Source organism: Neolamprologus multifasciatus, chromosome 20, assembly GCF_963576455.1.
Source record: "Neolamprologus multifasciatus chromosome 20, fNeoMul1.2, whole genome shotgun sequence".
Lineage (NCBI taxonomy): Eukaryota > Metazoa > Chordata > Actinopteri > Cichliformes > Cichlidae > Neolamprologus > Neolamprologus multifasciatus.
In genome coordinates, this window is record NC_140458.1 from 10,671,722 (window position 1) to 10,695,696 (window position 23,975).

A 23,975-nucleotide genomic window follows, 5' to 3' on the forward strand; every position below is an offset into this window, starting at 1 on the left:
AACTAGGCATCTGAAGTTGGGTACGCTGTCCACTTAAAAGGATGGACGTGTTAGGCAACAGTAGTCACTTAGGCAGTATAACACCCACAAGACTGCTTTAATTCTTTTAAGTCATTTACACCAAATTTAGATCCAACCACTTGAATGTCAAAGCTGATACTGAGACTCATCAGGACCAAACAACAATTTTTTTTATTCTTCCAATTTTGTGAGCCTTGGTTTCCTTTTCTTAGCTGACAGAACTGGCATCTACTGTTGTCTTCTGTTCAGTATGTTAGTCAGAGATGCTCTTTTGTGTGCCCTGGATGTAAAAAGCAGTTATTTGAGTGGCTCTCCTCTGACCTCTGGCATCAACAAGAAATTATCGCCTGTGCAAGATTGCTATTGTTTTGCCAGTGAGTACTGCAGGATGTAAGTGATTTTTGTTTTGTTTTTTTGTTTTTGTTTTTTACTTTAAAGCTTGTAACCGTTTGAAAAATGTGCACTCATATGGACTCTCCTCATGAGCAAGAGGATATGCAAGATGGCTGTATTACTTCTATTCATCCATCCATTCTCTTCCACTTACCCTTATCAGGGTCATGGGGGGCAGGAACATATCCCAGCTACCACAGGACAAGAGTCAGGATGCACCCTGGACAGATCACCAGTCTGTTGCAACACAGTATTAGTATTAGCACTATATTACTTAATGAGCCATTATGCTCCACACATAATATGTATGTGTGGCAGTAAGCTAATTATAAAACTATAGCTGCATAAAATGAGTGAAACCTTTCAAATTTAGTAGATGAAATCTTATCATTCTTCATTCTAGACCACTAAAGCTGGTTTAAGAAATGGATTTATCTATCTTAATAATGAGTGAAATGATACATTTAGTGTGCAGGGATATTATATATTAGCTTTGTGTACTTTTGTGTAACATTTCATATTGCGTAACTGGAAGTGCCTTTTCTTTGACCCTCGCCTGTGGGATTAGTGGCAGTACCGCAGTAAATTATCTTATGCAATGATACTGCTCTGTTTGGTGGCTTCTCCTCTTTATGTGCACTTCTCAGCAGGCTGACACATTGTGAAGCCTTGGTGCATTTAAAGATGCATACAATTAAGCAGTGCCCTATAAATAATGTTGTTCAAATATACTCAGTGTTTCCCCTCAGAGTCAGAATGATGCACAAACAAGAAGGAAGGAAGCCCATAAATCATCACCTACACCAGCAGCTGTGCGCCTTGGTGTCTGCACTGTGATTCCTCCTGTGCTCTGAGGCTGCAGTTTCATTGTTTACAGAGGATAAATATACAATTTCATTTTTACATTTAGACAACCATGACACATGACACAAGCCAGTGCAATACTGACTGCTATCTGCCTATATTCCACGAAGGTCTGATATGCAGTCTTAAACACGTTACTCATACAGGCATGTTTGATTGTAGAATTGTTGATGGGCTTTATATGGCAACCTGTAATGAATGAACAGGCTAGGATTTCATTTGGGATAATCCTCTTCTTAAAGCATTTCCTTCGTCAGCTTTTCACAGGCATTTCCAATCAGCAGCCTCTGTGCAGCTTTCTTGATCAGCTACATTTTAAGGAAAAAACAAGGATTCAAGTGACATCATTTAAAATAACAAGCACTAAGTAAGTAAGTAGCTTTCTGGCAAGCTAACATATTTGACAGCCTCTTGTTTTCTCTCCCTAATAGGGAAAAATGACAGTACCTCATCTATGGCTCAATACCTTTTTCACACTAGAACTCCATTGGTTTCTAAAAGAGAACAGAATCTACGGAGGCATCTGTTTATCAGATTTAATTCTGTAATATTTCAAATAACTTTGGATAAATGTTTGATTTGTGTTAAAGCAGTAAAGTAAAAGAGATTGTGCTATGATGTGATATGATGAATATATCCTGTGTAATAAGGAGGTACTTTTGCGGTAATATGGTGAGTCACTGAATGTCCTTAAAAGCTTTAAATGTATCCTCATTCAGTCAAGGGTAAACACTGAGCACTTCCTAAATAAATTATGCATTTGATTTCAAAAGCACAACAATTCTAAATTGGAAATTTCATCTGTACCTCTATTTTTGCTGCTTTGTTACCTGGAGAAACTTTGGACTGGTCTAAATCAAAATCCACAAACGTATCAGTGTTTTTAAAGATAATGTGCATCGTATAGATTAACTATTATTTATCATGTAATAGTTTCTACAATTATTATTACAATTAAATAGAACCTCACTATGAAAAACAACAAATAAATTTAACATATTACATCATGTCATTCTTTAAGCCAAAATGCGGAAGCTGTGTGGGGAAGAATTTTGGCCCATTCTTCTTTGAAACATTGCTTCATTTCATTGATGTTTTCAGGAATTTGTTTATGCACAGCTCTCTTGAGATTCTGCCACAGCATTTCAGTCGGGTTGAGATCTGGACTTTGACTGGACCATTGCACCTTGACTCTTTTTTTCTTTTTCAGACATTCTGTTATAGACTTCCTTTTGTGCTTGGGATCATTGTCATGTTGCATGACCCATTTGAGGCCAAACTTTAGCTATCAGACAGTTAGCTTCACATTTAACTCTAGAATACTTTGGTAAACATAGGAGTTCATGTTCTCTGAGTACAAAACAAGCCCAAATCATCACCCCTCCACTGCTGTGCTTGACAATTGGTACAATATGTTGTTAATATTCAGCTTTTTGCCAAATATGGCACAATGCATTACGGCATTGGCCACTTTGTCCACTTTGGCTTCGTCTGTTCAAAGGATGCTGTGTCAGAAGTCTTGTGGTTTGTTCAAATACAATAAAACGAAGCTGTGCTGACTTGAAACTGTTCAGTGTTTTCCTCTTGTTTCTTACTGTACATAATGGACTTCAGATGTTTCCAAATGACCTCATGACCCTGTCCAAACGGAAATGCATCAACAATTGTTTCTTTAAGAACATTGGCGTTATCTTTCCTGATTGGTGTTGTGTTGAAAACACCTGAACACTTCTTTTTTTCACAGGAATACTCACACATGCCGAGGATCAGTTAATCAAGTGCATCTGGTGTGACCTGGATGCTTTTTGGCCTCTTAATTTCCATGGAAACAGTGAGAGTCTACTTAGCTTTTGTGTTATGCGTTATGTGTTATAGCTTTATAAATAAATTAATTATATCTCTATATATCTATATGCATATAGATAGATAGATAGATAGATAGATAGATAGATAGATAGATAGATAGATAGATAGATAGATAGATAGATAGATAGATAGATAGATAGATAGATAGATAGATAGATAGATAAAAAGGCCTGGAGTTGATTTGAGGTGTGGTGCTGTCATTTGGAAAATTTTGCTGTGGATAGACAACATGTGGTCAAAGGAGCTGAAACAAACCATCTTTAAGCTCCGTAAACAGAAAAAAAGTCAACCAAGAACTTGCTACAATATTTGGAGTGGCAAAATCTACAGTTTGGTACATCCTGAGAAAGAAAGATAGTACTGGTGAAATCAGCAACACACAAAAAAAAAACCCTGGACGTCCATGGAAGACAACAGTGGTGGATGATCACAGAATCATTTCCGTGGTGAAGAGAACCCCTTCACGACAGCCAGCCAAGCAAACAACACTCTCCAGGAGGTACGCGTATTGATTTCCAAGTCTACCATAAAAAGACAACTGCATGAAAGTAAATACAGAGGGTTCATTGCAAGATCCAAGCCACTCATAGGCCTCAAGAATAGAAAAGCTGCTAAAAATAAAAATAAAAAAAAAAGCAAAACAACAACAACAAACATCTAAATAAAAAGCCAGCACAGTGGAACAGCTCATGATCCAAAGCATACCACATCATCTGTAAAACACGGTGCAGGCAGTGTGATGGCTTGTGTGCATGGCTTCCACTGGCACTGGGACACTGGTGTTTATTGATGATGTGACACAGGCAGTGTTGGGGAGTAACGGAATACATGTACCGCCGTTACGTATTTAAAATACAAAATATGAGTAACTGTATTCCGTTACAGTTACCGTTTAAAGGGGTGGTATTTAGAATACAGTTACTTTGTTGAAATAAATGGATTACACGGCGGTACTTCCCTGTTTCATATTGTCGCGGGTCAGGACTGTTTGGGTTTTGTTTGACATGTAAATATAATAATAACCACTGCAGCCAAGAAGAGTGCCTGACGAGCCCAGTTGTAAGTAAGCTATTAAGACTCGACTGTACGCTGTGTTCGTGTTTTCCTCCAAAAACAATAAGTTCTGTTGGAGCAGCCGTTCAACGCCTCTCTCTCTCTCTCTCTCAAAGTTGACCCAGACAACAAAGTAAAGCTAGTTTTCGGCTACCAGCCGACACAGAACTAACCGTATTAGCCAGAGGTCCCTTTACTAGGGTTTGAACCTTCAGTAACAGTAATAAATCACAGCAATAGTACATTCATGTAGTTGTAAACAGCATGATAATATATTAAGTAATCCAAAGTATTCAGAATACGTTACTCTCATTGAGTAACGTAACGGAATACGTTACAGAATACATTTTTGGGCATGTATTCTGTATTCTGTAATGGAATACATTTTAAAAGTAACCTTCCCAACACTGGACACAGGAAAGAAGCAGCCTCTCACGCTGTACGTCAAGCATGTATATCATGTTCAGTTACAAATTTTGCACTGTCAGTAAATTACCACTAGATGTCAGTAAGTAAATATGATTTAAGAAAATGGCGAATGGAGGGTGCACTGTTAATGTGTTGTGTAGGCTACGATTTAAGGTTTGGCATCAAACATTGCAGCTTTTGAGCCTTTTTATTTCACTGTTCAGAATCTGATCATTAAAACTAGGGCAGCAGCATGCGAGTGGAGTGATGAAATAGACAGTCTGTACTAACTGCAATTTAATTACATCCTCAGTATGAAATCATTGCTCATTAGAGTCAGAAAAACAGCATCCGATTAATCTGCATGAAGGTGTTTGCTTCTCCGGCCACATCGTCACCATGAAGCAAAGGGATTGTCTCTTCACCCTGTTTGGTTTTGGGTATCTTGAGGGCATTTTGTTACACCCAGCCTTGAAAAGAATAGTACGACAAACAAGCAAAGAAAAAAAAGTTAACAAATAGATCCTTGATTCAACAGAGATTTTTGCTGATATCTAATTGTTGTGTTTCCATTTGTTTCTGTAAGAAACTGGTCAGTTACAGTTTCATCTGTTACACTCTTGTCCATAAGAGGCTGAAGGCAGCTGGTGCTGTGTCTCATGGAATCCATTAACTCAGAGTGCAGTTGTAATGGAAAGAGTCTGCACTGTGAGGATGTAATGGATTGTGAGAGAGTAATGGTTATATATACAGGAACTCAAATAATTAACAAAACAAAAACAAGGAAGTTCTTCAGGTAATGATTGATTGAAACTTTTTGTTTGTAATTTTTATTTGTGATTGTCACTAATGACGAACCAGCTTAAGTATTTTCCTAGTAGACTTCACCACATTCTCTAAAAAACGTTTCCAATATTACCTGTCTGTGGATCAGTCACTGGTTTTCATTACTATATTTACTATGACTTTGGTCATTTTGTTATTATATGACGTCATTAAGAAAACAGTGTTTTGTTTTGGGAATTTTGTGTGTGTGTGTGTGTGTGTGTGTGCACTCATATAAATCAGCAGGTGAATAGATTTTTCTTGTGTACTTGAAACAGTGGATGAGTCAGTGGGCTTGTCAGGAAGCCAAAGCACAAAAACACTCCATCCCCCTCCCTTGCAGCGTAGTGCAACGTGGGCGTGGTTTAATTGGAAGGCGGTGACGCCATGTCACACCACGTGCTTTCCCTATTGGTTGGAAAATGGAAGTTACATTTGGGGGGGTCTCCTCATTTCTTAAAAGCTTATAATTTATAAATGTGATATTATGCGTATTAGAATAACTTACTACTGGCTAATAATTACATAGGTAATGGTTTAATTCTGATTTTAAAAATGAAATAATAAAAATATATCAATAAAAATGATTCGAGGGTGTATATCTAGTGTAAATTCTGCTAAGCCCACGTGGCCAGTATTGGGAGATGGAATTTAAAAGCCGTCTTTTCCATCTTACATTTTTCTCATTCGTTTCCCTTCTGTCTATTCCTGTCCTACATTGAAAGGAAAAGCTGGGCCATCCCCCTCGACGCATGCCTGTGCTGTGGAGCTCCCCCTTGCTGCGTGCATCGTGATCTCGTGGATGCAGCGCCTTGCAGAGAACGCAGGGTCACCTTCTGTCACTGCAAGGGGAAATACTGAATAACTTGCAGTAGAGGCTATCGGGCAGTAGTGCACCTCAGCGGCAGCAGCAGGAGCAGCATCTCTGGTAAGTCAGTTGGTGTGTTTTGCTCTCTGTTGATGCCACATTGCTGCACTCGAAAGAGAAGCTGAGCATCCTTTTCGCGAAGGGCGACGCAGAGATAAAGGAGTCTCGCATCCTCTCCTGTTATCTGGATTAACTCTGATCCCCCTTCTGCTGCGACACTTGCCAAGTATTACAGATTCAGTAACAATTTTTTTAGTTATGCATGCGTCATGTTACACGATGCGCCGTTGTTTGGGAACACCAAGGGTGAAGATGACCATCTTGCATCACCTAGAATTACTATTGCACGCGTTACCCACAAGCGAAACTGTATCATAGAGTCGTATATTATGGTTTTGCACCGTCAAGCTAATGTGCACCATTCCCTTCAAATTAGAGGATGGTGCAGGCTGTTTTTTTCCACTCTGCAGCTCTTTCTATTGCCCCACTGGCGGGCTGAGCAAAATTGACCCCAGCGTGCCAATTGTATCAGCAATGCAATACGGTTTGCTTAAATATTCTACAAGACATTAATACGGTTTCCGTGCTAAGTACACTATTGCTGATGAAGACAGTAGCCAAGACTAAGACAGGATTGCCATTTTATGTTTATTTTCCGTGCGCCAAATTGGTAAACAAGACCAGGAATCTAAACTGCGTCGATCAAAGAAGTCGTATAATTAAGTGTTCTATCTATATGAAGGGGGCTTTGATGTGTGCTTATAAGTTGCATAGTAATCAAAAATCGCCTCGTTCTGTATTTTATGGTTTCTTGGCGAAATGGACGCAAATGCTCATGAGAACACTCCGCTCTGGCGTTATGTAATTGGTTGTCACAGCAAAGCGAGGAGCCATCTCTAGCGTCATTGTTTTTCTCTCACAAACCAACAGCACCACAGAGGAGGAGCATCCTGTTTTCTACATGGGATTAGGTGCATGTGGTCTTTTAATCATTCATCAAATCTGCTCCCGCTGAAATGCATCCAGGCTTACAGCTGACTAAAGCGTCTCATGGTTATGCGTTTAGCAAAAGGCATGTTATCTTGTGCTGAGATGTGCTGATGATGATGATGAGGAGGAGGAGGATGATATGTTGCAGGGACTGGTTAATGGAAGCTGGGGCATCACATTCCCAAATCGTGTAGCTCCTGTCCCCCCTCTCTTCAACCAAAACATCCATTCTTGCCTAAAACCATACAGCTAGCTTTTCTGTGAGACTGCATGATTGATTAAAAGGCTAACTTGTGTTTTGTTGTTGTTGTTTGTGGTGGTGGTGAGGGTGTTTATTTAAATGAAATCCTCTAGAGTTAAATTCTTACGGTGGAGTAGCAGATGACAGACAGGTCACTTGTGTCCCCTCGCCTGTTTTGGAGCTGTCCCTGGTGCTGAATTTATTGTTTGCTGGAGTGCATTTCTGTCAGCATCCAAGGTGCCCCCAAGAGAGCTCGACACTAGGCTGCAGAGACGAGATGATGATACTCTCAGGGGGGTTAATCCAATTGCACTGCAGAAAGGAGAGTTAAAGAGTACCTGCTATTTATTAGCAGACTCTTAAGCTTTCACTGTCAAGACAAGTTGAAAGTGTATTGCTTGGAACTCTTGTGTACTTCAGCAAAGTATCTATCTATCTATCTATCTATCTATCTATCTATCTATCTATCTATCTATCTATCTATCTATCTATCTATCTATCTATCTATCTATATGCATATAGATATATAGAGATATTATTTATTTATTTATAAAGCTATAACACATAACGCATAACACAAAAGCTAAGTAGACTCTCACTATCTATCTATCTATCTATCTATCTATCTATCTATCTATCTATCTATCTATCTATCTATCTATCTATCTATCTATAAAACTCAGTTAACAAAGAATGATGGATGCTTTAAATCCATTTAAGGGCCTGTAAAATCCATATGTTTGCTGGTAAGAAACTTATAATTTATCTATAGCATGTCAGGCACAACATATTCTCTTAAAACAGTCCAAATCATTTGGATGGTTTCACACATATTAATGCTTGAATATGAGAGGAGAAAAAACATTTTCATTCAACTTTTAGCGAGATATTGCCCAGGTATGACGACATGCACCAAATGCAAATCAACTTAACTAGAAGGAAAAGTCTGCGTTAGAATGATATCCACAATTTGTGATGTGTGTGATGATGTTCTCTCCAATAGGAATTTTTGAAATACTCATATTTATGTGTGGCAGACAATCTTGTTTGAACAGGCTCATTCTGTTGTTGTTTGCTGTGTATATTCAACACTGTACATTTTAGTTCTGAGAGTTAAATATTGACAAAATGATATGATGATGAAAATATGATGACACATTGCGAGCTATGATAAAAATAAATAAATAGACAAGCTTACAAGCAGAGTAGTTCCACTCTTTAAATCAAGCTGCTTTATTTCTATATATGTGAGCTGTTAATTCACAGATTATTCCATGTCAATGAGCTGCATGTTGAATTTCTAGAAATGTTTGCCCACGCTCACTTCCCATAGTGTTTACAGTGTGTCTGCATTACTGTCCACCTTCTGTTTACATGCTTGGCTTGTTTTGTTTTTGATTGTGGCAAACATCCTCCTGCTCAGGAACTATGTGTTTGAGTTTAACTATGATTTGCAATCATGTAATCAGTGGCTTGATCTGTGGTTTTCTTTAACCATTAATAGAATAGTTGTTATGTGAACATTTTATCAGGAATGCCCATGCAAGCTTAACTAACAGTTTTAGGAAGTTTTTTTTTTAGATTGTTTTTAATCCAACTTTTGGCCTTGTCTGCAATTACTGGGAAAGGATTAACACGAGCGTGGGATTTATGAGTTGCATTGCAGTTAAAGCTATTGTCATTTGATTGTTTGTTCCTCTGTTTAATGTGAAATATCTGACATATGGGCTCTACTGCTCCCAATGGAGGTTTGCTTTGCTAAATGGAAGGGGAGGATCAATACAGAGTACTGCTGAATGCATTCCATGGCAATTAAAGGGAATTCGTTTTACTTAGAACACAACAATTTGTTTTCAGATGAGCTTTTATTTCAGTCAGTTTGTTTTTGATCTTTTATTACAAAATCATGACAATTTGTAGGCTAATGCAGGAATGGGTGCCGAACACTGATGCATTCAAATAGTCTGAAACGCTGTTCTGTCGGATCTGTTTCTGTCTGTTTAAACGTCTCACAAAGAGGTGTTGTTGGTGACCTTTTTGTTGTTGTTAGTCTCCGGTGTTTCTGGAACAACGTAGGTGTGGGAAACAGGACAACGTGTGAAATAGTGGGGCCTTCTCTAATGTGTTTGCTGATGAAAGGGTTAAGGGCTGTTGTTCCTCTGTGAAAAGAAGAGATAGTGCTGTCTGACAAGGTGTGAAAAAAGAGCCAATGTAAGAACAGAGAGTCTGAAGGGCAGCCGGAGTGTCTCATTTCTCTCCGTGCAGGGGAGGACACACACCGGGAAGACTCCTGTCCTTGGCACAAGATTTATGACATTAGAGATTATCAAAAACATCTGCGGTGCTTTTCACACCACACAAGGATTCTCATTTTGTTTTTCTGAAGCTATCTTAGCTAGCTTTCCATGGCTATGATTTTTGCTCAAATCCAGAGATATTAAGAAAAGCGAGATGCCATCATAGTGGAGTTGATTTTATTTAAAGAAAAATTAGGAGGAAACAATTTTATCACACATGTACATGTGAACAGGATGAGAAACACTACGCACATATCACTAGGTAACATTATTCTTGTTTATCCTGTGGTGGACCCTAATGAATTACATCGATGTTACCCGGAGTCGTTCATGCAGGGTCATCACAACATGTCGGCGTTTGCCTCCTCTGAGTCATCATCTTGAAGCCGTGGCTCACCCTGAGGCAGAGCAGAAGCCCCAGTTTGTGTCGTGATCTTTTGGGCATTTCAAAATGGAGTCCTGGTGTACACCTCCAGCGCACGAATCTGGTATGAATGGTTTCTAGATCAGTGGGTCTGTTGTTGTTTTGATTAATAAGTACATGGATGCAGAAGGTCGGGTGAGAGGGCTGAACACTAGTGGGTGTCTTCCTCATAAACATAATCACAGAGAGAGAGAGAATAGGAGAGCCACATGTTTTTCTGTTGGTCATCTTAACTTGATACTATGTTTTCCGAGAGCAGTTGCCTGTTTTGCACTCACTAGCCACTTGGTTAGGTACACCTTTCTTGTACTGGCTTGGGCCTCCTGTGGCCTTGAGAACTTCTCTAACTCTTTAAGGCAAATATTCAACAAAGTACTGGAAAGATTCCTCAGAGACTTTGGTCCATGTTGACATGATAGCATCACACGGTTGCTGTAGATTTGTCAGCTGCAAATCCGTGATGAGCGTCCACCACATCCCATTGAGATCTGGTGACTGTGGAGACCAATTGCGTAGAGTTAACTCACTGTTAACATGTTTAAGAAACTAGTTTGAGATAGTCTGACTTTTGTAGCATGGTGTGTTGCCCTGCTGGAAGCTGCCATCTGAAGACAGGTACACTGTGGTCATAAAGGGAGGAACATTCCCAATAGGGCATAAAGTGTGCCAATAAAACCTATACCATCACACCACCACCAGTAACCTGAACAGATGATGCAAGGTAGGATTGATCCATGCATTCATGTTGTTTCTGCCAAATTCTGACCTTACCACCTCAATATCAATGCAGAAATCTAGGCTCGTTAGGCCAAGCAGCATTTTCCCAATCTTCCGTTGTCCAATTTGGGCGATTCTTTGCAAAGCCTAGACACAGTTTCATCTTCTGAGCTGACAGGAGTGGCACCCAGTGGTGTCCTCTGCTGCTGTAGCCCATCTGCTTCAATCTTGGATAAAAAACTCATTACTCTTGATCCAAAAATAGTGAAAAATCACCATTTCAACATCTTTGAATATGTTTTGCCTTTCCAACAGTCTACAACTCCAGCATATTTTATTAATAGGGGTGCAACGATACACAAAATTCACGGTTCGGTTCAGTTCGATACTTTGGTGTCACGGTTCGATATTTTTTCGATACATAAAAATGTTCATGCTTTTTTAATTTGTCATTTATTAAAATTATAAATATATATTTTAACTCAAACGTACAGTTTTTAAATTTAATGTTGCTGAAACAACAAAGGGATAAAATAATAAATCTATCTGATAGAGAAATCACTCATCTTTGGAAAAGAGAGTTTATTACAGAGAAATGGCTCTTTCCAAAAAAAACCCTATACTATACGTTTCTTCTGGGCTATACTCTCAGCAGCATATTATACATATCAGGTCCCCATAAGGTGAATCATGTGCTAACGGCTGTCTAATGACTCGAGTAAAGTTTGTAGCATGCGTGCTTGTTGGTTTTGTCTGCTTCCACTTGTCTTTGCACTAGGATGATGTCAGCATAAATGTGCAGTCATATTGGTTGTGTTCCCACTAGTGCTGTCAGCGTTAATCTGAAATGACGTTAACGCCACAACACGGCAAATCTCCATTAACAAGCTACCGCGGATTGCCCCGTGCGTGGGGCTGGACGGCGTCAACACGTTAACGAGCAAACTGCGCTAACGCAGTAGTTCCCACTCATGTAATTGAGCATTGCGTGGCACATCCAACATACTGTTTTACTTTTGTCCATGATGCGCTTACCTTCAGGGTCATACTTCACATGAAGACCAAAATAGTTCCAAAGGCCAGATCTGAATTAGGGTGGGGGAGGTTCAATTTGCCTTGTTGGAACGCGCTTAGCTTCTGTCTTGCTAGCTTGCACAGCGTTCAGTGGATCCGCGCTCAGTGTAGTCGAACGCAGATCCACTGAGCGCTCAACACAGACAGCATCGTCAGAAGAAAAGTTGATCAAATAAATTAAAAATTTTGTATTGTTCGATACATATGCGTACCGAACCGAAAGCACTGTATCGAACGGTTCAATATCGATACGAGTATCGTTGCACCCCTATTAATTAACTGTCTTACATGGCTCAGAAAAAGAACAACACTGCAAGAAGAGAGTATCTGACAACTTAAAAAGCTTAAAAATTGTTTCAATGATTATTTATTGTTGTTGCCATTTCAGTAACTGCTACAGGCTGTTAAGTGATCAACAAAGCTTGTTGGAATTTTTCAATTAGAAGACTTTGGAACTTGAGAAATATAAATACTCAGTTGAAAAGCACCAGTGGTCACAGTGAAGTGACCATGAATCAGCATTTTTTATAAGAATTTGAAGCATAACAAGCATACTGCTTGCTGTTAGGCATCGAATAGAGCTGGCATTTCTCAGGCTGTTTCATTTGATGTGTGGGTTGCTTCATCACTTCTCTGCCTGAATTCAGTCGACCAGTCCATTACCTAAACTGCTTATCATGGTCATAGGATGAGCACACACAGTGAGGGTTACACACAGAGAAAGATTCAAGCACACTGTGAAGCACAGATGATTTCCAAAAGCAATCACATTTTTGAAGAAAAGTAAAGCTGAATTGAACTACTTATAGCGTCACTGAAATTGAGCATTGAATATTTTGGTATTAAAGACAAGGTGGCTGTACGATATAAGCACGATAGCATGATGCTGAAGCCAAGCTTACTGTTATTTTAATTACTAAATAATTAGATCTGTCAGCTATGGTGTTCTGACATTTCTAAAGGCTAAAGTCACACCCTCAAACTCTGTGATATTTCCTTACACCAGAATTTATTAAATGATTAATACACCAATCAAAGCACCAAATTATCACATTTCTAGTTAGAACCGGTGGACTTTCAATATTTTGATTGATAAATGGTCAAATGTTGTCAATTAATTTCCTCTCTGTGGAAATATTGACTGTGCCTGCATTAGCTGAAGCTTCACTTCTGTTTTTAATTATAGAGTTTCACACTGGGTAGTAATTTGCTTTTTTTTATATTTATACCTGGAAATAAAAATACCGGCAAATGCCAAAGGAATAATTTGTGAATTGTGTGTTCTGTGTGGGCCTGAGGCAGTCACACGTGTCAGTGACAGCAGAAAGACTTCAATCTGTAAAAAAAGCAAATGCTGAACATATAAATTATCATTTGCATCAACCGATCCAAACCATATTGCAGATTTCACACCAAAATTTGTCATTTTTCCCACACCATTTTCACCACAGTTTACTATATTTGACTAGATTCTAATCATCCCAGCATTAATTATATTCAGCAGGTGGTGCATTAGTGGATAAAGTATACAAAAGAAACTGGTATTATTAAATATACCCCATTGCTCTATGCAGAGTTTTATAATCTCTCCATAACTGTGATAGTTTAAACTGAAACCCAGATAATTTCGTAATAACCTTCTGCCATAAAGGTGACTTCTGTTTTGACACACCCTGGGTTGATTTTCATTTATATTCCAATTAGGTGAAGTAGCAGCACTTTAACCAACTTCCTGTTAAAAAAAAAAAAAAAAAGATCTGAGCTACTAGTGCTTTTTTTTTGCCTGCAGGGGACCGTTTATGGAAATCTGACCTCCCATTGGTGGAGAAGGTGAGTTGTTTGTGTTTGTGCCAGTTGTCCTGTGTGCTGGAAGCTAAGTTTAATCTGAAGATGCGGATGGATGTCAAAGGGACGATGCCAAGCACAGACCCACCGATTTGAACAGTTTTTTTTAATGTATAATGCTAAATGCACCACTTGAGTTAATTAATAGCTCTTTGACACTGGTGTTAATATTTGATGAGACTGTCGCAGCCTTTTTATGGGCAAACTGAAGGTCAGGTCATCTTTGTTGCTTATTGGAGACTTTTAAATTGTATTATTCCTTAAGTGGTGCACTTTGTGTCGTGTACTGCATGATTAGATGTAGGATTACAATGCAATTAAAGGGTTGGATTTCCGTTTCCTAGCTACTCCAACAATCAAACTGACTGACTTGTACTCTCTATGGTAGCATTAATGTTTTGACTCAACATATCCTCGTGTTCTTTTCTTAGAAGAGATTATCTCAGATTTTATTTTTATTATCTCACTAGGAGTAGATTTCCCCGTCTCACAGGAAAGAATGATTACCCAGGAGGAGCTATTGATTTTCCTTGTTTGAGCTCTTTGTTCTGTGGGCATTGGGACAGAATTTCACTGCGCCGGGGAGGTTAAGCATCTGTTTGACGAGCACAGTCTGGTGTTTGTATATGCAAGAAGGCTCATCGGAACATGATGGCCCAGCTCAGAAAGGCTTCTCCAGGGATGTTGAGCAGTTTGGACAAAAGCTGGGTCAGAAGAACCTATATAGATTGTTTTTTATTAGTAAACAAAGTATCCTGGAATATGCAGCACACATAGAAGATCATTGACACATTTTTTTTCTCATTCTTGCACTATACCTGTTAGCTTTTCTACTTTTTCCCATTTAAACCACACTCTCTTTTTCAGTGTTACTACCGTCAAGCTACATTTGTGCTTTGTGTCAATTCTTCTTGGATCATTTCTATTTAATTAACTGCATTAAATTAAAATGTCCCTATTTTGTTCAGTATTTCATAATCAGGAAGTGACCTACACCATAGAAGACTTTTATAAAACTCTATCCAGTCTGTATCCAGTCATTATTCTGTCTGTATGGGCAAAATGGATTTATGTTACTCACCTGCTGCTTCCTTATTCACAAGGGGTCACCACAGCAAGTACCTCCACATGTTTGATTTGGCAGATTTTTACACCAGATGCCCTTCCTGACACAACCCCCAAAGGGATTTGTGTCTCCTCCTGATATCAAGGTGGGATCTTTTGCTTGTTAGGTGAATGTGTAAACCACTAGCATTAAAGCCCTAATCTTCTTTATTCATTGTATTGTCTGATCTCAGCCACACCCTTTAGCAATGCCTGTAAACCTCTCCTAATTTCAGATTTAAATTTACACTTGATCACTGTTTCCTGCTGGTGGCAGCCACCACCAGGATTCATATTTTTCTTTCTTCCACATTTAGCAACCACCAGTTTTGCCTTGGCTCATAATCAGACATAAACATGAAGCACTTTGTGAGCCAAACTGGCAATGCTGGTTGTCAATACTTTTAATAAACATTAACGGAAGACAGTGCTATGTGCCAACTTTAAGCAGTATGAAAAAGCAATCATATTTAAAACCAAAGCTGCTGTTTGCCATGGTCTAAAATTGTGATATCTGATCAATTAGTTAGATTAATTACATTTTCGTTTCAGTTGACAAATCATATTTTTAAGTAGTCAAACAGGAAATGAGCTCTGATCCAACAAGTCGTGGTCTAAAATTTTGCAACTCAGGTCTGGTTTGTGTATCAGATCTTCAGTCCCCAGCTCTTTAACTGGACACATGGGGAGATTTGTGAGTGGGTATAAATAGGAATGTAAAGTGATTACATAGTGGACAGTGACACATCTCTGGATAAACTAGTGTTGCTTATTTTCTTCTGTCAGTTTCCTGCTGATATGATCATAGGAAAGGTCGTTTCAGTTGCACTGTCTCTGACTACAGATGCATTTTAAAACCTTAAATTAAATTCAAACTCTTTCGAGAAGCAAATTCTTTTACTCAGTTACCCGTAGTGAAACACATCTGTGCACTTTGGGGGCCAGAAACTGTTGTTTTCACCCTCCATACCTTCTCTAGCTCCTCTGTGAGCCCTTGGTTTTTCTCAAGCTTCCCATGTTCCTTCTTACTGATCTTGCTATCACTTGGTATAGCTATGTTATGTGTACATGTAGCTTGGTGTAGTATGCATCGTCCTGCATATTATTCCAGCCACTGGGTTCTGGGGTCCCATGTATGCCCTGCCTGCTAGTATATTACACCCTGCTGTTATGTGCTGGATTGTCTCAGGGGCATATTTGCACAGTCTGTACTTGGGGTGTTCCCTGGTGTGGTAGCCCCCAGTGTAGCATCCCTGGCTGAATGATGGTCTCTTATACTGATGCTTCACAGAGGTTTTATTGGAAAAGTTTTCATTGAAACATTCAGTGAAGACACCGTAAGAGCTAGGAGCAAAACAAAAGCAACAATATTACTACCATAACATCAAAATATCAAGGAAACAAATTTCTCCTGCTCATATACAGCATACACATCAAATTTACATCACTCAATTCACTATATCACCTCACTAGCTTACAACTACACATAAACTCTATTAAAGGACATTTTGATTGCACATAACTTATTCCATTAAAGGAAACATTAACAAACCTTGTGCCACTGTCAGCCAGGTACTAATTGGCACAGGAAACGTACATATTTTTCACTTTAAGGCACACTACTTACCATATCCTAAAACAAACATTACTAACAAGCCCTTTAACGGTTTTGCGCCAGTTTTCTGTTTCAAAATAAAAGCATGGATTTCAAAATAAGACCGAAGTACCTTTCAAATAAACATATGTGAAAATTTTACCAAATTTAAAGGTCATTTAGAGTTTGTTCCTGCGCTGGCATGGTTAGTGCCTTTGCGCTTTCTTTCAATCCAGCTGTGTGGGATTTCTCAATACCAGCCACTAATTCTTTCTACCCGTGGTACATGCCATGCAGGCATGCCTGTCCTTCCATGATGGTTCCTCTTTTTGCTCCTCTCCCTTCTCAGGTTTCTGCTGTCTGAGGTATTAACTGGGCACATGATCAGTTGTGGCCTTCTCCCTGATGTACATGTAGATCTTTGTTGTTTCATCCTGGGTAACGGTTCTGAAACTCACTAGTCCTCTGCCTCCATCCTTCCACGTAGTTTCAGGGTACTGAACATGAGCTGAAGCTGAACTGATGTAAATTACTTCTATCTCTTTGGCCAGCTTATTATCCCAGCAGGATGCAAAGTCTATGCAGAAAAGCAGTGGTGACAGAGCATCTCCTTGGTAAATCCTGCACTTGATATTGACTTGTGCTATTGGTTTGAAGTTGGCCTCCAATGTTGCGGCCAAATGAGTTCTTAATAAAAGCTATTGGGATCTTGTTGATCCTGTACAGTTCTAGGCATTCCAGGATCTATGTGTATAGCACTGAGTCATATGCCTTCTTGCTGTCCAGGCGGTGCAAAGGTTAATCTAGTCTTGCAGTCTTGAGTGACAGCCCTATCTACTAGGAGCTGGGGTTTTACACTTCTGGTGATTCTGTTCTGGTGTTCCTTTCTGGGCCCTGTTCATGTATTGAGCCATGTGCCTGTTCATCTTAGCTGGTATGATGTCTGACAGAAGCTTCCATGTTGTTGTGGGGCACGTTATTGGCCAGTAGTTGGATGGGACCAGTCCCTTCTGGAGATTCTATGGGGATTAGGACTTTCCAACCTTCAGTTCATTCAGCCATTCAGAGTGTGTCTCAGCCATTCAAATTGCTTTTTTTGGTCCAGCTATCAACAGAGGGTCCAGGTTTCCAGCTTAGCCATGATCTTCCTCCTCCTTCCTTTAGCATTGTGTTGTACCTCGTCAACACACTATGAACACACACACACGCACACTCTGATGTTGTTCCTTGGATCTCATGGAGCCACTCACCCAGTTGTAGGGGTCACTGCATCGAGTGCTCCAATTACCACGGGAACTGCCGTTGCCTTTGTCTTCCACACCATCTCTAGCTCCTCTCTCAGCCTTGAGTATTTTTCAAGGATCCCCATGTTCCTTCTTCTTAATGTTGGTATCATTTGGTATACATCTTCCTCTGTCTTCCTCTGCTTCTGCACCATCACTATGCCCCATTGTTTATCCATCTACAGTATGCCCATCTGTATGTCTTTCTCTCCCTCTCTCTCTCTCTTGCTCTCTCTCTCTCTCACTATACATATATATAGATAGATATGGTTTATCAAACTTGAAATATCGAATTTAAAATAATCTGCAGCACACTCACCCTCTCTGTAATAACTGCACCTCCCACTCCCTCTTCTCACAAATGCACATAGACACATACAGACATTGGTTTGAAAGGCAGCCCATCAGTATTCAGAGCAGCATCTGGCAACTAAATGATAAGAAGGCGGAAAGCTGGTAGGTTTAAAGAGCTACATTCCCAGATTGATTATTGCCATGCTTATTTATTCACTGCCTTCCTCTGTTTCTTCTAACTGCCTGGACATTAGCAGAAACTGGACTGGAACCAGAGGCCTCCATCCTCTCTAATGCAACATTCAGGCACTGCTGCATGTCTGCAGTTCATTTCTTCATCACACCCCATGACAACATGTCTGTCTCCCCCTCCTCTACTCTGTTCTGCTTCTCCTGTCCATCTCTCTTCGCCCTCCCCTTGTCGTTTTCCCTCTTATTCACCACTGTCACCAGGAGGCTTGTGGCAAGAGGCTTGATAGTTACATAACCACTGCAGCAGTGCTCCGGACACTGTGATAAATCACAATGCTTGTAGCAAATGTGTGCTTGTATTTGTGTGTATTTCTATATGGGCTGCAGAGTGTGAAATGAATCCTTCTGCCAAAAAAGCATTTGAAGACTGGAGACCTCTGGGAGACCTTCATTCATTTGTCCCTTCCAATCTGCAGACGATGATGAATTAGAGAGAAAATAATGAATACTTGACCCCTACAGTGAGGAGATCCTCCAGTGGCTGTGTGCAGTTTGCGGTCATGGTTTGGGTCTGCTTAACCAGGAAGGGTCACTAAAAATAAATAAAGCTTTTCTCTATTCTATGGGAGTAGTCTCTATCAGGACAATGCCCCCCACTAGCACTCACTGAATGGCTTGTGGAGGATAAAAATGAATGAATCATTGCTAAGGCCTCAGCAATCACTGGACCTCAACTCAATTGAGCATCTATGGTGGTTTTAGGATCAACTTGTTAGACAGTGATGTCGCAACACAGAGGAGAGGACTCGAATGCAGACACCAGGCACAAACCCAAGATCAAAATCCAACCAACTTGGAGAACCGTGAATAACCACTGCATCACCACGACAACTGTGGACATCTGACTGTCAGTGTTTAATCATTGTTTAGTATTTAAGTGCTTGGTTAGTGGTCGATTAATTCACTTTTTGAAACAGATATTATTCTTTGCTAAAAATATTGTTAATAGCTTTTATGTTTCTTTTGTGCTTTGCTAATTAGTCTCACTGAGAGAGGCCATTACCTTCCCTCTGTGGTGAAATTGAAACTACATGTAAACAATTGAACCCGAATCCTGTTTTAAACTGTTTGAAACTGACACACAGTTGGCTGTCATATAACAGGCAGCATTGGTGTGTCAGCATCTACCCCTCTCAGTCCCTAACAGCTCCATGTGACCTGTAGATGGCAATAACCTCTGACCTCCCTGTGGGTGGGGGAAGAGAGAGAAAAATTCCATATAAAATCACTGTAGTAAAATTTTAATAATTCTTTTGCATTAGTCACATTTCACCGCTTAGGAACTACTGTGTGAGCTTCTGTTCCGGGAGCTGAACAATAAAAAATCTGGCTGATTCACACTATTATGCACACAATAGATATTGATTTAAAATCATATAGTCCATCCAAAAGTTATGCAGTAACTGTATTCTTGTGCAATAGCACAGAGCACATCAGATAGCTGAGTCATCCTGTGCATGTTTGATGACCCGTGCAGCTACTCTGCACAAGCAAAGGCCAGCAGGGACTTAGATTTTACTTCATAGTATGTAGCTTCTGGGATCAGATAAAGAAATCTGAAGCTGATGATAAGCAACTGCTCTGCGGTTACGAACACAAATTAATTGGAAGAATATTTGATGAGTTTGATGCTGGTGACAGATTGAAAGCAGCATTCTGTTGCTTCAGGGTATAAGAGTCAGGTCTGCCCTCATCACAGTAGGTTAGGATGAAGCAGATTCCTTCCTTCATTACTTTCTGGTAGTTATTTTGTCCCCAATAGACAAGAGATGTTTTGCCTTCTGATTTTACACTTTCTGATGAAACTATGAATGAAACATTGCTGGTATTTAGCCACAATAAGAACACGATAACCTCAAAATTTTATTGGAGTAATTCAAGGACCTTTGCGATGATGATATTATGAAATACTATGAAATGTTTTATCTTTGACTGCAGCTCACAGGCAGCAGCATTAATTAGTGCAAACAACATGAAGGGCATTTCTGTCCTTCTTTTCCAATTAGCGACTGTCATTGATGGCAGACTACCTCATACGAAGTGTGAATCTATTGCCTCAAGGTGCCAGCAGCAGCATTATAGTGCAATATTAATGACCAAGCATTATATACAGTGGCTCAGTATAAGTCAAATGTAAGTACAAAAGTAACCTAGGTAGTGTTTTTCAGTTGAAATGTGAAGTAGAAAAGAATTGTTTAGTTTCCTTTGTAACTCTTCAGGATCCTGAAAAATATTGTCATCTAATAATATTAAAACCTGAAAAATATTTTCTTCCTGGGATATTCTATCTTGACTTGAGTGCTTTACCCAGTGGCTTAAAGCACTCCTTTACCACCATGTAACTTCATCCACTGTTTCTTCTTTATGTCACATGTAGTGCATTTAGCAAGTGTTCCAGCAATGCTCGGTGGAGTCATTGTTTCCATTGGGGTTGTGCATCACTAGAATTGCCTCCTTAATAGCCCAGTTGTGCTTGAAGTAGTGAAGCAAGTTTGTTGGTACCAAGTGTAGCAGAAACAGTTTTCTTGCATATTTTTTGCCAAATATTGGCTTTTGGTGAAGGTTGTTGAAGTAGCACCTTTTTTAGGTATTAAATAATCATTGGGGGGCATGCGTTGTTGTTGTGCCTGACAGGAAAGGTAAAATGACATTATGATATGACACTGGCTAAGTTGGCTGGCTAAGACTATGTTTCTTCCGGGCTGAAAAATTGTTGTTCCTAGAAGAGTAGTCCTAAAGAGTTTATCTTGCACCATAATAAAGTTGATATTTGTGTTTTATTTTATTTTGAAAAATATGCTGATAGCTGTTAATTCAATTGTAGTTCAGGTCTAGTCAGTTCAATTTTATTGGTTATGAGAATCAGAATCCTTTACTAATTGTGTGGTTAGAGTTGCTCAAAGACAATAAGAACAGTAGCAGACTGAACTAAATTAAACAATATATAAATATAATAAATTAAATATTGTATTTACAAGGCTTACTAAACACTCGATTTGATTGAAGTTTTAGTTAGTTGTGTGAAATGAGAAGAATGGGTGCGATAAAGTTAGATCTCCGACTCATGAATAATGCCCGTTATCCTTGTAAATGACAGAAAGTTAGCTCTAAAATTCCACAGTGTAAATAAATAAGTAATTGTCTTTCTATAACACATGTAAAACCAAAGTGCTTTACAATAAAACATAAAGGTGTTCTTAAAAAGTCATGCTAAATACACTTATACTATATACATTAAATAACACAACAACCTGTTCAACCACAGTTCCAGAGATTAGCAGCTTCCAAAAGTTATTATAGTTTCACACGGTACACAAGGTTTACTAAAGATTTACCTCCATATGAGGTTTGCCTGGGTAATGTTTCCTCAATTCAAACACAGCGAGCTGGCTGCTAACCATGACTGACGATGTTAGGTTACCTTTTTGTTTCTAGATGTTACCTTTTGTGAACATTAGCTAACTGTTGAGCCTATGAGCACACATAATACTAAATTCTGTTACAGTAAAAAAGTTAGTTTAGCAAAAATTAAACACCAGTAATTCCACATCACATCTGACTTTATTCCTGAGAAAATCTGCCACTTTAGCTATCTAGCATTGGCACTGTCAGTGACACATAGCTAAATCTTTTTCAGTGCTCTTTCCATTTATCATATAGCCCCAGGATGGATACCATTCATGAAAAGAAGTATAGCGTGCCATTGCCAACTTTTTGACGTATTCCAACGTACCTTCTAAGCCATATTTGTCAGTGTCTACATACTTATGCTAAAAATATGCATTTTCAGACAAAGCTCCAAGACATCAGCAATGCAGTAGCACAGGTCTGAGTGATGTTTACGTACATAAGAACAAGAATTTGTTCATAAAAAACTGTTTGTGTAGCTCTGTCATAGTTTTCCTCATTTTCATCAGAAGGAAAATTCTATTAATATTTTGCAGTTTCAGCTGCTTTTTTTCCAGTGGCCATGTTAGCCGTTAGCCAAAACAGTGGAATATGAAGGGTGTTTCATCCCCAAATACTGCTGCACACTCCCCATTTGGATCAACATGTCAGTTTACATTTGACTCTCCTATTCCATGCTTCAGCGAGCGCTGCTAGGGCTCACAGCATTTTATGTTCAGCTGATGAATACGAAATAAGACTCTCCTCACCTTCCATCCTCGCTGGTTTTTCCTCCCTTCCTGTTTGTCTTTCAGACTATTGCTCTGCCTTGTTTTGCGTGCTGTTTCTTTAAGGTCTCTTCTCTCCATTTCAGTTTAGTGCACCACTGGTCTCCTCGAGTTACCCTCTTGTGTACACTGGCGCTAACACTCAGGGACTTCCTACAACTTGGCTATTGGATGGACAGCTGACAGAGCGTCACCAAACCAGCCTTCTTGCTTTTGTCTAAAGCATCGGTCACATGGCTGGCTTATAACGACAGCCTCGGCTGTTACGACGTGTGTGAAGTCTGCACTAGGCAGCTCTGTCTCCTGGCAACATCCACCAGCCTGCTTATGCTGTGCTGCACCGTGAGATGAATCACATCTTTGTACCGTCAGCTGCCGTTCTGGCTCCGTGGCTCTCTCTCTATTTCGCTCGAGAACAGCCTAGCTGCTTGACCAGCCCCTCACTTGTCCTGACCGTGCTGTACTTTCTCCCAGCCTTTGTCCCTCCTCATTTCTCCTAACACGTCCCTCCCTATCTCCATCTGGAGCTCCATCTCCTCCTCTTCTCTTCTCCTCATTCTTAGTCCGCGTCACTCTCTCTCTCAGTGAAAGGCCTCCCTTTCTTCTCATGCGTCCTCTTTTACTCAGTCAGTAGAAGGGGATGGCATGCTTAGCTCAATCAAACACAGTCAACAACCATAATTTAACAAAAACCAACTGCATATGAAAACACAGGCTGCTGCTTTTATTAGTTTCTTCGATTTAAGATATTAGTCGTTTTTATTACTGTAGAGCGCGAAACTGTTACTGAATTCATTTCGGGTAACCAACTTTGCCTTTCTGAAATGTCATTGTCTATATTCAGAGTGGAAAGAGATGGCTTGGTAATGTGCTGGAGTAAAGTTAGTTCATCTCGCTGAAATCTTCTTACTGTAACAAGCTTACATGTTTGCTGTGGTTCCCATTCAGTGCTTTAAAAGGCTTGTCAACACTGGGCCTTCTGACTGCATTAAGAACATTTGTGACATTTGGATCAGCAGTTTTCTTTAATTCTCTTGGAAGCAGTTTCTGCTCATGAGGTACAGGCTGGTTTCACGTGTGTTATGTTACTGTAAACAGGAGTGCTGAGCCATGGTGTACCAGCAGTGCATTTGTAATGCTGGTAAAAGTTAACTCCTTGGGAAAAAACAAAACAAAACTGACAAATGTGGAGTCTCACAATAGCGCTGTCCTGTTGGTGTACAATATATGTTTCATCAACAATAAATTCCTCTTCACACTTCTCGTCTTTCTGTCTCACTTGTCCTACCCGCCTCTTTGCTCTTCTTGCTCGAGAACTCCCTCCCCCTCTAAAGCTATTCAAATGGCACACTGCGGGATTATCCCTCAGCCTCTGAGACACACTGGT

The 23,975-nt window shown here is 39.7% G+C and overlaps 1 protein-coding gene and 1 long non-coding RNA gene across 3 annotated transcripts in view; one reads left to right on the forward strand and one right to left on the reverse strand.

Annotated features, from left to right (window-relative positions):
• Positions 1-5,647: 5,647 nt before the first annotated feature.
• LOC146494468 (uncharacterized) lies at positions 5,648-23,719 on the reverse strand. Its single transcript, XR_014871570.1, has 2 exons — positions 22,571-23,719; positions 5,648-10,745 (listed from the first exon to the last, which is right to left on the reverse strand). It is a non-coding gene; the product is annotated as an uncharacterized LOC146494468 (long non-coding RNA).
• Positions 6,191-23,975, forward strand: part of pacsin1a (protein kinase C and casein kinase substrate in neurons 1a) — a 41,055-nt gene continuing 23,270 nt past the window's right edge. Inside the window, exon 1 of one of the 2 annotated variants that reach the window (XM_085146119.1) lies at positions 6,191-6,358. The gene's annotated coding sequence lies outside the window, so the exon portion shown is untranslated. Of the gene's footprint in view, positions 6,359-6,381; positions 6,525-23,975 lie in introns of those variants that run through there. The other variant, XM_085146120.1, reaches the window with a different exon arrangement.